This window comes from Phyllostomus hastatus, unplaced genomic scaffold, assembly GCF_019186645.2.
Source record: "Phyllostomus hastatus isolate PE091 unplaced genomic scaffold, TTU_PhHast_1.1 phas_contig_181, whole genome shotgun sequence".
In the NCBI taxonomy this organism is placed as follows: Eukaryota; Metazoa; Chordata; class Mammalia; order Chiroptera; family Phyllostomidae; genus Phyllostomus; species Phyllostomus hastatus.
In genome coordinates this window covers 168,031-181,910 of record NW_025333683.1, presented here as the reverse complement: position 1 = coordinate 181,910, position 13,880 = coordinate 168,031, and the positions used below count along the sequence as shown (strand labels likewise).

The 13,880-nt window shown below is 46.6% G+C and overlaps 1 pseudogene; it reads right to left on the bottom strand.

Annotated features, from left to right (window-relative positions):
* Positions 1–3,215: 3,215 nt before the first annotated feature.
* On the bottom strand, positions 3,216–9,091 carry LOC123815506 (annotated as a pseudogene).
* Between the last annotated feature and the right edge of the window lie 4,789 nt (positions 9,092–13,880).

Below are 13,880 nucleotides of genomic sequence, written 5' to 3'. Positions count from 1 at the left end.
AGCCTCTCCTCATTGTTTTTTTGAATTCTTGTTTTTTTCATTCTTTTCTGGTTGAGTGTTTTTTTTCTTTCTTCTCCTCCAAACCATTGATTTGAGTCCTGGTTTCCTTCCCATCACCATTGGTTTCCTGTAGAGTTTTCTTTACTTAGCATAATGCAACCTTCAGTGCTGCCTGGGTCTCTTTCATGCTGTTGAAGTACTCAATGAGTTCCTAGAGCATCCTGATAACCTGTGTTTTGAACTGTGCATCTGATAGATTGGCTATCTTTTCATTGTTTAGTTGTATTTTTCCTGGAGGTTTGAACTGTTTTTTCATTTGGGCCATTTTTGTTTTTGTCTCAGTGCACCTGTTCTGTAGTAAAGGGCAGAGTCATAGGTATTCACTAGGGCAGGACAACCCATGTGGATGTGTTGTGATGCTGTGTGTGAGGAAGGGGTCTGAGAAGTAATAGTGCTGCTTACTCTGCTCTCTGCTGGTTTTCAGTCACTCTCCTAGCTACCCACAATCAAATTGGGCCCTTCTGGTGTTGATTCCTGGGTGGGTGGGTTTGTGTACATTCTAGAAACCCGTGGGTTTGTCCAATCAACTCTCCTTTGAGGCTGGGAATTTCTCCCGCTGGAGCCTCAACCCCTACAGGTGTTTCTTTATTTCCCTGCGCTGGGACACTGGGTTGTGTGGTCTCTCTCACTCCCCAGTTGTTCTCCTCAGTTTATCCGCCTATGAATGTGGGACTTCCCAGTCTGCAAGCCACTGTCTTGCCCTCTCTTCCAGTCACCACGTTGCTGTGAGTCCTCTCCACCTGGCTGCCCCTCTTGGCCCCTCTCACAGGTTTCGATGAATGTTTCTTCTTTACCTCCTTGGTTGTCGGACTTCCATTCAATACAATTTTCTGTCCGTTCTGGTTGTGTTTTGTTTTTAAATTTGTTGTTGTACTTCTTTTGGTTGTGTGAGGAAGCACAGTGTGTCTACCTACACCTCGATGTTGGTTGGAAATCTTTGAGTTAGAAATCTGAGAGGGGAAATACCCAATTGAATAGACACATTAAAACAATTCTTCCTCCCTGTATGGTTTGGCTCAGTAGATAGAGTGCTGGCCTCTGAACCAAAGGGTCACTGGGTAGATTTCCAGTGAGGACCATGCCTGGGTTGTGGGCCAGGTCCCCTGTAGGGGGTGCATGAGAGGCAACCACACATTGATGTTTCTGTTTCTATCTTTTTCACTCCCTTACCCTCTGTCTAAAAATAACTAAATAAAAATATTTTTTTAAATAAAAACAATTTTTCCCATGAATGATGAGACACAGCTGAAGTTCCAATCATGACAGTGGAGTACCATATTTAGAAAATTTCCAAAATGCACCATGGGGAGACCAGAAGTTGGGATTTAAGTTACTGGGGACTAGAATAAGAAGGGCCAATGTCATATCTATAGTCTCAGAAGGAAAGAAGAGAGCATGGTGTTTAGTAACAGCTCCAGATAACAATAATCGAACATTTTACAGAGATGAGGAAGACCAGCTAAGTGACAGGGTGTATGTATGTAAAAATAAAACCTGTATCTTGTCCTTGTGGTAAGTGGACCAAATGAAGGATGAATTAAAATAAAAAACTCATATTTTAAATTGGATTGTACACATTAAAAAGATAAGTTTTATTTTATGTGCATTGAACTCAAAATCACATCAAGAGGCTCTGGGAGTAAACCGCTCAGCTGGGCCTCAGCTGGGAATGTCTGAGGAGGTTGCTGCTTTGAGAAAATGACATTCTCTGGGGAAAAAAAAACTGTGGGAGTGAAGAAGGGATAATGAACTGTGATAAAACTCCAGCCCTAAACTAACACAGAGGTGATGAGCTGATCAGTACTCTGTGTGGTTTATGAAAATCTCTCATGAAACCCAACATAACTCCTGTAACACAAATACATTTGAAGTTGAGTGAAAAGGGGCAGGAACATTTCTTTGTCATTGTCTCAGTCTAGGAGGTGTGCAGAGAGTGTGCTCTGTTCCGATGGGCTCAGAGGGAGCCCATGACAAGCCTAGTGTGGCCATGACCCAAGTGTGTGAGTCTGGGGAGGGGAGGTGGGCACTGGGAAGGGTCTGCTTTGTAGGGACCAGTTGTCTCTGTTTGGGATGGAGAGTTTAGCTCAGCCTGATCCCCAACAACATGGAAGTTCAGGTGGGGGTCTTTGAATGTGCTGGAATGAGGTGGAGACCTGTGGAAGGGCTTTGTTCAGGGAGGGTCCATGACAGGTAAGTTCAGGTGCATGGGAGTAAATTCCTCAGCTGGCAGTGAGGGTACACAGGAGACCAGAGAGGAGGCTGATGGGGTCACATGCCCATGATGTCCTAGGTCATCACCTGAGTGTGACTGTGGAGGGGGGTTGGATTGCAGAAAGAGAGCTGTGGGCGTGTTCATTGTGTGGGGGAAAGAGAGGGAAGAGCTGAGGGTTTGTCTGTACTCTGCTCGGATGGCCTGGACAGCTTATGGGGCTTTCCCTGGGTTGACCATCCCAGTGTGGGGCAGGAAGCATGGGGAGAGGATTATAGTACTGTCACGTGACCCACAGTGAGAGTCAAACACCTTCCTGGCCAAGTGTGTAATTTTCTTTCTTCCTCTCACTTCCTCTCTCTGACTTCTTCATCTCTGTGAGCAGGGGAGCTTCTCTCCATCTCTCCCATCCAGGCCCCTAAGCATATCTGCCTCCTCACTGCCCTGCTCTGTGAGGGGCAACCCTGCATCTGACACTGGTCATTTGATATCCATGTGCTGGACAGAAGCAGTAGTTGCAGACAATTCACAGGTTTTAATCTAAGACAAGGGGAAACATTATTGACAGTCTGTTCTGAGCCAGTCCCTTCCCCTTTCCCTTTTCCCTCTTCCCTCACTGCAGACAAAGGTGGAAGCTCAGCTTTCATGGGTGTTGTGAGGATCCGCAGAGCCTGAGACATGAAAAGGCTCCATCTGTGTCATTTCTGGGCTTGATTAAGAGGAGGGCATGAGAAAGTTTGGGAGGAAGGGCTACTCAGAAGCCACACATGTATCCCCCAAGCCTTCAGGGGACATCAGAAGCTACAAGGCATCCTTGATTAAATGGCAGGTGAGCCCAGACTGAGGAGAGACAGGAAGGAGGCTGATCATTCTGGATCCTGGACTCACCACACTCAGGAGTGAGGGTGGGAATCCCACCAGGGGCTGAGCACTGGGCACTGAGGGCATCTCAGAATGAGTGGGAGTCCCATGTTTCATGAGATTGCCTGGGGATATGAGGCCACTTGTAAGGCAAAAAGGACCCACAGGGAACCATGGCGACTTACTTACATATCTTTTTAGTAAGTTTTTGTAACATAGTATTGAGCATTTCAAACTATATATTTCATTGGAATGTAGTAAATACACAATGTCTGTACCACAGATTTTATCTAGTTTTAGTAACAAATTTGTGTAACCCCACACCCAAATTAAATGAAGCTGTCAGTCTTCCATCTCTCCTCCTCGTCAGCCCCAGACAAGCCCACCTGACTTCTGTCTCTGTGGGTTTCCTCCTCCTAGATGCTTCATACAAACACAGTCACAGAAAACGTGATCTTTTCTCTCTGGCTTCTGTCACTTAGCTGCAGGATGTTGATATTTACCCATCTGGGGGAAGGTGTTGGTACTTTCATTTTATGGCTTAAAAAACCCTCCTGGGTCAAGAAGACACAAGATTTTGTTTATATGAGTGGCATCCTGCATGAACGGGTATGTAGATACGAACCCAAACCAGCCATGTGGGGCAGCCCCTCAGGTCACAGTAGTAAGAACAGAAGGACAGTCAAGGGGAGTCAATGAGGATGAGGAGGGACAGCCCCACAGTGGAATGGAGGAGGCGTCTCCACAGGAACATGGCTCATGTTTCCTATTTCCAAACCTCGTCTGCCCTGTCTCCTCTCCTGGACAAATCAGCAGGTTCCCCAACTGTGGTCAGACTGTTCTTCAGCACCTCCTGGGTCATCAGATGGACTCCATGGCTCTTCCCTCTCTGAACGGCGCCCTGTCCCCTCTGTGTTCACATTCTGGCTGCAACATGGGTCCTCCTCTGGCTGTCTTGAGCCTGAAGCAGCAGCACCCAGAGGACCACCAGGACCAGCCACACCCATGCGGATCAGGTTCTCCACTATGGTTCGGGAGCCTGCAAAATGGGGAGACAAAGGTCACCATGGTCAGGCATCCCCAAACCCCCAGGACTCTAATATCTCCCCCACTGTCCCACTTCCCATGGACGTCAGCATCGCTGGGACGTCTGACTCCAGGTCTGGCTCTGTGGCAGCATGACAACAGTGAGCTCTGCCCAAGAACTCAGGATTAGGGAAACCATGGTCTCAGTTCAGGAACAATGTAGAGCTGCTGTGAGTTCTGTGTTCAATCTGAGACTGAAGACCCAGAAGCTTACTTACCCTAGAGCTGAGAGATCTTGCATTTTCCACATGTGGGGGCCCAGGTCTATGGAGGAGGGGTGGTGTTGGGGGCTCCTGAGTGGCAGGTGCACAAAGGGGTGAAAAGTCTGGGGCAGCGTCTCCTTCACCCCACTCTGGGGTCTGCTGTTTAATCATCAAGTGGACATTTTCAGTGTTTATTGTTTCATTAGTTCATTTTATATGATGACAAAACTACCACAGGAGATATAATTACCAGGTTAGATATATGGGCATATGGATGAAAACTTGTAGATGTAATGTAGACACATAAATTTAATATCTCTTTTAGAGTAAATATGGGGTGAGAGAAGAGTAGGTTTACAGTTGTGAATTCATGAAATACAGAGTTATTTATTGTGTTTTTAGTATTAATTGTTGTATTATTTTTTGTACGAACAGCTTTAGTCCTACTTTTCCCTCACCCTCTCTGTGTACATTTTATAGAATGTATTATAAAATGTCATATAAAATGAATCTGTATATATAGTTACACATATATCCACACTTACATAAATACTAACTTATATATCATCATCTGTATCTACATACATTTGTGTGGTACCGATAATTATTGTTGTGTGTGTGAGGACTGAGGGACATGAAATGAACAGGTGATAAGGAGGCAGGTCCCTTGTAGGGTCTAGTCTGGTCTTCCATGGGGAATGAAGTCTCCTCTGTGGAATGTAGGGAGGGGGAAGAGGAGAAGGGGAGCTGGGACTCGGGGCCATGGAACATGGAGTCAGAGGTCAGGTCAGGACCCAGAAGGGGCAGGCACCATCTTCTCCTTTTGGACAAACTCTAGGAAGTGTGGCAAGATTTCTTGGATGTTCAGCTAATCATGTGATTTTTTACCCCAAAACACAATCTCCACTCATTGCTTGTCAATGCTGCTAACCAAGGAAGCCTGCAGTTGTGGTTTTCAAACTTTAAGGAACAGAAAAGTTGCCCCAAGTTGTACTATTTTGTGAGCTCCAAAAGTAGGAAATTATGGGAATCTGCTTCCCCACTTGATATAGAATACAAGATGTAACAAAATTATTGTCTTGTCCTAATTCCAAAGATGTACACAAAAATTCCAAATATCAGCTCATACAATTCAGAAAATGCACATGGACAATAAATGTTATTCATTTGCACTAATATCCAAGTGGTTAAAAATAAGAAACTTCTATAATTGTGACTCAAGTGGTTATAAATCAGACAGAAAAGATCATTTTTAGGAGATCAGTATATGTCAGTTTAAAAAAATCCCTAATAACACTCTAATGAAACAGAAAAACACATTGAAACATAAAAGTCAATAATGTATTTGATATAAAATGCAGACATCTTAATGAGTTTGCCTTGAAATAATTTGGGCTATGAATAAAACTCTTTTTCACAGGTAAAGCTGTGGCATGTTTTACTTGGTCTTTTTATTATGAGGAATCTGGAGTGAGAAAAATAGGTATACAGTGTGCAATATGTGAAATGACCTTTGACTTGTGGTTATTATAATTTTCTCAGTGTATCAGTGAGATCATTTGAAAAACAGTCCAAAGGGAGAGGATTTTAGGAAGCTGTACTGGTCAGGAAATAAATATGCCCAAATCAATAGCTTTCCTATGGGTACTTACTACTATTTAGACTGTAAGAAGGAATCAAAGACCTTACACACAAATTACATTATTAGATGTGCAGTTCTGAAAGTTGGTTATAAATTTACTCAGTTTTACAAATATCTATCAAGGTTCTTCTAAAGTTCACTAAAACCTCATTTAAAATACGTGTAACACAAAGACTTAATAGTAACAAGATGTGATTCTCTGCAGCAAATGTCTGAATTCAGACTTCCCTATGAAAATAGGAATAGCATTATATACATTTTAAGGTTGACTCCATATAATATAAATTACACTGTTACTCTGGATACTGACACACTGCCCAAAAGTTCTCAGAAAACAAAAAGAACAGACAAGGGCCCACAGAACGACAGAGCAGACAGGAGACCCTCAGTGTGGGTGGGAGCCCCCAACTCTTCCTGAGCCTGACACAGCCCTTCCTCACTCTCAGGTAAGCACTGAGTGCTGAAGGATCCAGTTGAGCTCAGGGGCCTACAGAACTGGACACTCAGGGAAGGGGAAGGGGCTTTCTTTGGGAGAGGGTCCATTGGGGGCCTGAACCCCAGTGGCTCAGATTCTGAGATGAAGATATAGGAGGTGAGTGGGGGAGGGGATCTGTCCTCTCTGCTCAGTCTAACCACCTTTCTCCTCACTTCCCACACATCTCACTCCACCCTCCCTGTTCTTTCTGTCTGCTGAGATTCAGAACAGGGGGCTCAGGGGTGGAAGGCCCTGTCTGTTTCCACCTCTCAGGGGCTAGACCTTCTCTGTGAAGACTCCTGCACTCCATTTATTTCTATCCCTGAATCTCCAAGGGATAGGGCCCAGTGGGAGTCCAGAAAGGACAGTGTCAGGGGCCTCACCTGAGATCAGGAGATCCAGGGGCTCACTGGGATGTGAGAGCAGGTAGGCAGAGGTGCTGTAGCACCTGTAGGTCCCCCCATGGGCTGAGGTCACAGGACCAAGGGAGAACTCTGCCTGGTGCTGCTGAGCTCGGGACTGTGATCTGAAACACGGGGGCGGGGGATCAGCTGCCCCCTCCTTGGTCAGAAGGAAAGTGTCCCTCAGGCTCTGTGACTGACACATCAGGGTCATGTTCTCTCCTGTGGCCACCATGGTCCTGGCTGCATTGAGAGGAAGGGTCTGTCAGGGAGCCATCCTAGAGAGAGGGGAGCAAGTGAGGGGCTGCTGCCACTTAGTACTGTCCTAAGAGTCACTAGGACCCTTTTGGAGGACCCTCCTCTCTGTCTGTCTTTGTTTTATCTGCATCTCCCCTTTCCCTCCTGTCCCCTGTCTCTGTGTCTCCTTCCCTCCCTGGGTACTCCTCACCCCTTGTCCTGGCCATCACCACCTGAGACCACCAGCAGGGCCTGAGCAGACTTTGGGTCCCTGAATGAACTTGCTGGCTCCTCACCTGCCACCAGGATGTCCAGGGGGTCACTGAGGGCCAACCACTCAGAGGACGGGCTGTGTCCACTATAGGACCTGTATTGGCCTCCATGGAATCTGCTTACAGTGCCCAGAAGGAAGTTGGCCTGAGAGGGACCAGCCTGTGGATCCAGGACAGTGCTCCATGGGATATCCTGTTCCCCCTCCTTGGACAGAACGAATCTGTCATAGCCGAGGTCAGAGAGACACTGGAGAGTCAGGCTCTGTCCAGAGGCCACAATGGGTCCCTGCTGGGTCAGGAGGGAGGGCTTCTCTGAGCCACCTGCAGGGACCAGACAGGAGTGACAGGGCTGCTCCTCCTATGAACCCTCCTCCTGGCCTGGCCCCAGGCCCCATTGTCTCTCTCTCTCTGTGTCTCTGACCCAGAAGCCCCTGTGCTCCCCTCACCCCACCTCTCATATGGGGTTCCCTTCACTGCAAAGACCCCAGTCACCTGTCTGGTGCCTCTATCCATGATTGAGACCAAGATAGGACTTCCTCACCTGAGACTAGGAGCTCCAGGGCATCACTGGGCTGTGAACACACCTGAGGTCTGTTTCTGTAACAGCCATAGCACCTGAATGTCCACCTGTGACTGGGTATCATGGGGCCCACAGAGAACAGGGCCTGGACCTGCCCACTGGGATGTCGCTGTGAGTCCAGAGCCCAGGAGAACCTGTTTTCTCCTTCCTTAGTCAGAATGAACCTGTCAAATCCCAGTCCAGAGCCACACTTGAGGGTCACGTTCCCTCCTGAGGTCAACAGGGCTGAGCAGGGCTGAGAGGATGGGTTTGCTGTAGGATCCTAGGAGAGAAGGAGGCAGCATGTTAAATGGGGCTCACACCTCCCTCGTGTTCCCCAGGGCTGGACTGTGAGGGGGAGACACCCTAGAGCATCCCCCTCCCTGAGGATGGATCATAAGGCTGAAACCCCTGAGTGTTCTCTTACCTGTCACCACCAGCTCCGGTGGGTCACTGTGCTCTGATCAGCCAGTGGGGCTGAGATAGGAGCAGTGATAATTTCCCTGCATCAAACTCTGTCATGTGTGTGATGGAGAACTTGACCTTGTCCCCTGGTTGTAGTGGCTTCTGTCTGCCCCAGGGCTGCGGGCTTTGCTCTATATCCAGATGGAACTCATGAGCCTGCAGGGTTCCCTGACACCAGATAGTCACAGAGCTCTGCAACAGGGCCACAGGGCCTGGCTCAGCCCAGAGGGTGGGTTTGGGGAGGGTCCCTGGAAGGCATTAGAAGGTCACAATATATTTCCACCCCAGTGCCCAGAACTCAGTCCCAGCCTTCCCAGACGTCCCCCATCCATTAACCCAGAACTTCTGTTCTCCATCCCCAGATGCCTGATGGGGAAACACCTTGTCATTTATGTGGAGGTGGTCCTGGGACCCCTGGGGACAGACTAACCTGCCTGCAATGGGGTCATCAGGCCCACGCTCAGCCCTGCAAGAGAGTCCCTGTGAGAGATTTGCCCTGAATCCTGAGCAGAACCCTGGTCCCTGGGAGCCTCCTAAGTCCTAGGGTCCTGACAGAGCAGGGCTTCTCATCCCCCCTCACATCTCACCAAGGCAGAGCAGGGCTGTGAGGCTGGGGTGCATGGTGTCTCCACTCTGAACCCAGCTGTGCAGAAGGAAGAGACCAGGGTGTGTTCAGTGTAGACAGACTCACAGGGTGTGGCCAGTGGGAGGCTGTCCGTCCCTATCATGAGGTTGTTACATCGCCAGACCCTAAAGAAGGGTAGAGTGTCTCCCCAGGAGCCTGGCTCTCATTCTCTTGATGCAAGAAGAATTAAACCTGGAGCCTACTGAGACACCTCTTGAAGGTGAGGTGACCCAGGGCCTGACCTTCTAGGTCAGAAACTCTCCCATGGGATCCCATTCCTTCTCTGCCCAACAATCAGCCCCTCTCTGTGGGTCCTCCCCATGGACAGCAAGCACCCAGGCCCTGCAGATGCTGCAGGAAGATGGGGGTCCTTGTGCCTGCAGAGCTCAGCTCAGCAGAGACACAGTGTTCTCCTCACTGTGCAGTTCAGGTGAGTGTCAGTGTGACAATGAGCACAAAGGACAGACACAGGGAAGTGAGGGAAGGACACATGCCCCTTTCCCTGGCCCAAAGTGTGGTTTTCTTTCTATCCCAACCACCTTCACTGACTTCTCATGTTTTCTTAGCAACATCATCCACCCACCTTCCTGGGGACAAGCCTCTGAATGATCCCTGTCCCCCCAGTGCCCCTTGTTTCCTGGTTCAAGCTTCCTCCTGATGCTGTGGTCCTCCCTTCAAGCTTCAGGGGACATTAATTTGGACTAGGCTCTGATTTTTACTCTTAATAAATATTTATTGGAATACCCATCACCAAATGCCTGAGTGATCTGTGTGGTAACATCCTGTGTTTGCCTCAGTTTCCTCATCTGAACCATCTTGTCCCAATTCCCAGTTCTCAGTGGGGCTGTGGGTCCGTGGTGCTGGTTCATGGGGGAGAAACTTCCATTTCCAGACCAGATGAAGATGTGAGTGGGCTGGAACATGAGAGGACCAAGGTGTCCAGGGTCAAGGGCAGGATTGTTTCATCCTCTTCAGACTTTTTCTATTCTGAATACCAAGCACAGCTACTCACAACAGCTCTAAAGTATGTAGGAACACACACATGTGGGAAAGAGAAATGAAAGTTCTCCAAATGGAGAGGGAACCACAGTGGAGAACAGAGACTGAAACTGAGTGACTGTCCTGCTGCGGACTGTCCACAGGTCATAGGGACATGATTCCCTCCCCCTGAGAAAAAGGAAAGGGACTCCAGGACCTCAAAGGAAGGGGATAAGGATGAAGGTGAAGGCTGGAAGTGTGGTCCTTGCCCCGTGTTTTTGTGTGGACTCTGGGATGTCTTGGCCCACTCACCCAAGTTCATGGTCAGCAGTGAGCTGTTTCTCCTGTGTGTCCTGAAACAGACTGAGTCCAGTATGTCAGCTGTGGGTGTCTGTCCCATGTGTGCATGTGAGGCTCCCATTGGACTAGCCCTAGTGGGCAGAATGCTGAGCAGGTTCTGAGACTCAGGGAGTGAGTTGCATGGGGCAGGGGCCACAGCCTCTGGTCACCCTGAATCAAGGACAGCCCTGAAGAATCTGTGGGAGACCAGGTGTGTGAGGGGAGAGACTCCTACAAGAGTGGACAGTGGAGAAATCCTAATGATGACAGATAGTGCTATGGACACTGTCTACTGATACTGGGGACTGTCTCACACAATGAAAGAGAGTCAGTGGGAAATATGACAGCAATTTAAGATGATCATGTGTAAATATCTGAAAAGGAAAAGGAGGATTCAAATATTGATCAAAAAATTCTCTTATAGAAGAATATGAGTTAGAAATCTAAGAGAGGAAATACCCAATTGAATGGACACATTAAAACAATTCTTCCTCCCTGACTGCTGTTGTTCAGTGGATTGAGTGCTGGTCTGTGAACCAAAGGGTCACTAGTTTGATTTCCAGTCAGGACACATGCCTGGTTTTTGGTCCAGTAGGGGGCACAAGAGAAGCAAAAACACACTGATGTTTCTCACCCTCTCTCTCACTTCCTTCTCCCTCTCTAAAAATAAATATATAAAATATATGTCTTTAAAAAAACCATTTTTCCCATGAAGAATGAAACCCAGCTGAAGTTCCAATTATTACAGTGGAGTACAATATTGAGAAAATTTCCAAAATGCAGGATGGTGAGGCCAGAAGTAGGGATGTACATTACTAGGGACTAGAATGAGGAGGGTCAATGTCATATCTATGGTGTCAGAAGGAAATAAGTGAGCATGACATTTAGTACCAGCTCCAGAGAACAGTAATCAAACATTTTAGAGATGAGGGAGACCGGGTCTCACTCACCGAGGGCTCCAAGTCTCCCCACCCCAACAAGCAGATATCACTGCCTCTGAGACATGGGTGCTATCAGGGTCCCCCCTTGACCTTGAGTCATAAAACATTTATGTTTTGTATAGTTCCAGGGAAGTTTAGCCTTTTAAGGACCCACAATAACGGGGAAAATTCTCCTTGCTCTCAGTGGTCTTGAGAGGGTCCAGTCCCAAAAGTTGCAAATGGTTAATAATTGCAAAGTAATCATGTCTGTATTCTGTAACCCATGCATCGTCTCACATGAGCTTCACAGCTACTCCGTGGAGTAATACTTAACTCATTGGTTAAACAGAGGCAGAAACTCTGCCTAAGAAAGGAAATGTGACTTGTCCACATTCCACATGCCAACCTGTGACCCTCTTAGCTGGAACTGATGGTCCAAACTCCCAGTTCCCTGCTGTCCCCACTCATGTCTATCACCTGGAGTCTTGCATATTGAGAGACAGCAGTCTCTCCAGTAAGGAGCCCCAGGGAAGGCAGGTGTGAGGACTCTCAACTGAAGGGCCTTGAAGACCTCCTGCTGGGCCATTGGGTACACAATCTCTCCTGGACTCACCTGGTTTTTCCAGAGGGAAAGACCCCCATTTTGGTGAACTATTGCCCCTGTTCCACAGGTGGTTCTACGATGTGTCTCATCGTGAAAATGACAGGCTCTGTGGGGACTCTCATGTGCCCTCTGATGGCCACAGGGGAAGGCTTCATGCAGGAAGACAAGTGCCTCTCAAGACCTAGGACCCTCCACACACAAGGCTCCATTCTTGAGCTTCAGGTCCTTGTCTCCAGCCACCTCCTCTGTTTTCCACCTGCATTCAGTCCCCCCTTAGCTGTGATGTTCAGTGTAGGCTTTGTACCTGCCCCTTTATCAGATGGAGGAAGTCCCCTTAAAGTTCTGAAGATCCCAGACTTTTGTTGGATTTTGCCAAATGATTTTACTCTGGCATTTTTCATTAATGCATGGGTTTATCTCCGGAGTTTTAATTCTGTTCCATTGGTTTGCATGTATTTTTTTTTTTGCAATTACTATGCTCCTTTAATTACTATAGCTCTGTAGTATAATTTGATAACAGACAGTGTGAAGCTTTCAGCTTTTTTCTTATTTCTTTTTTAGATTGACTTAGCTACTGTGAGTTTTTGTGGTTTTGTATGCATTTTATCATTTCCTTCTCTATTTTTATGAAAAGAGTATGTGACATTTTGGTAGGGATTGCATTCAGTTTGGAGACTGGGCAGTATAGATATTTTAATGAATGGTTCCCAGCTGTGAATATGGGTATATTTCCATTTACTTGTGTCTTCAGTTTATCTTACCGAAGTCTTAGAGTTTTCAATGTCCATATCTTTCACCTCCTCGGTCATAGTCTATTCTTATTGATGCTATTGCAAATGCAATCACTATCTTCCTTTCTTTTTCTTAACTTTCATGATTTGTGTGTAGAAATGCAACTGATACCTGTATTGTCATTTTGTATGCTGCAACTTTATTGAATTATTTTTATTAGTTCTAACCACATTTTTTTTTCGTGGAGGCTTTAGTATTTTTTATTTATAAGATTGTATCACCTGCAGATATTTTTATTTATTTCTTTCCAATTCGGATCCCCTTCATTCTTTCCTGGTCTGACGGCTCTGCCTAGGATGGTTAGTGTGAGTTGCACAGAAGTGGGGAGAGTGGGCTTCCTTGTTCTGTCACTGATCTCAGAAGAGAAACTCTTAGCTTTTCAGTGTTGAGTCCGATGTGAACTGTGGGCTGCCACACATGACCTTTATTTTGCTGAGCTGTTTTCATTCCATCCCCAATTCATCAACAGTGTTTATTATGAAAATTCTATTATGAAAGAATGGTGTATTTTCTCCAACACCTCCTCTGCACCTGTTCAAAGAATATGTTTCATGTCATTTATTTATTATTGTGCTGAAAACATGGATTAATTTGCACATGTTGAAATGTTTTTTGCCAATATTCAGGGCCCTGTGTTAAATCCCATTTGATCATGATGTATATAACTTTTCATGTGCTCTTGAATTTGTCATGCTAGCATTCGTTGAGACATTCTACATCTATATTCCACCAGAATATTGGCCTCTTGTTTTGCTTCCCTTTGGTTGATGCCCTCTGTGCCATTGTTCATGTCATTCACTTAATTTTTTAGCCCCAGAAGTTATGGGATTTATTTTAGGATTTCTTCCTCCTTGTTGAATTTGCTATTTGGTCCATGTAAGGTTTTCCTGACTTTATTAAATTGCATTTCTATTTTTGTCTTATACTTCATTGAGCTTCTTTTGTATTATCTATTGAGTACACTGCTGTTCTCCATGCCTTTGAGTTCAGTTATTGGGATGTTATTATGATTGTTGGTGATGGCAGACATTGTGATTCTTTGCGTACTTTGGAGTGCTGTGTTCTCTTTTTGCATCTGACATTGTAGTCACCTCCTGCAAGCTTGACCAGCTGCCCTCAGGGGAGAGATGGTTTCTGTTGGTCCTGCCTGTG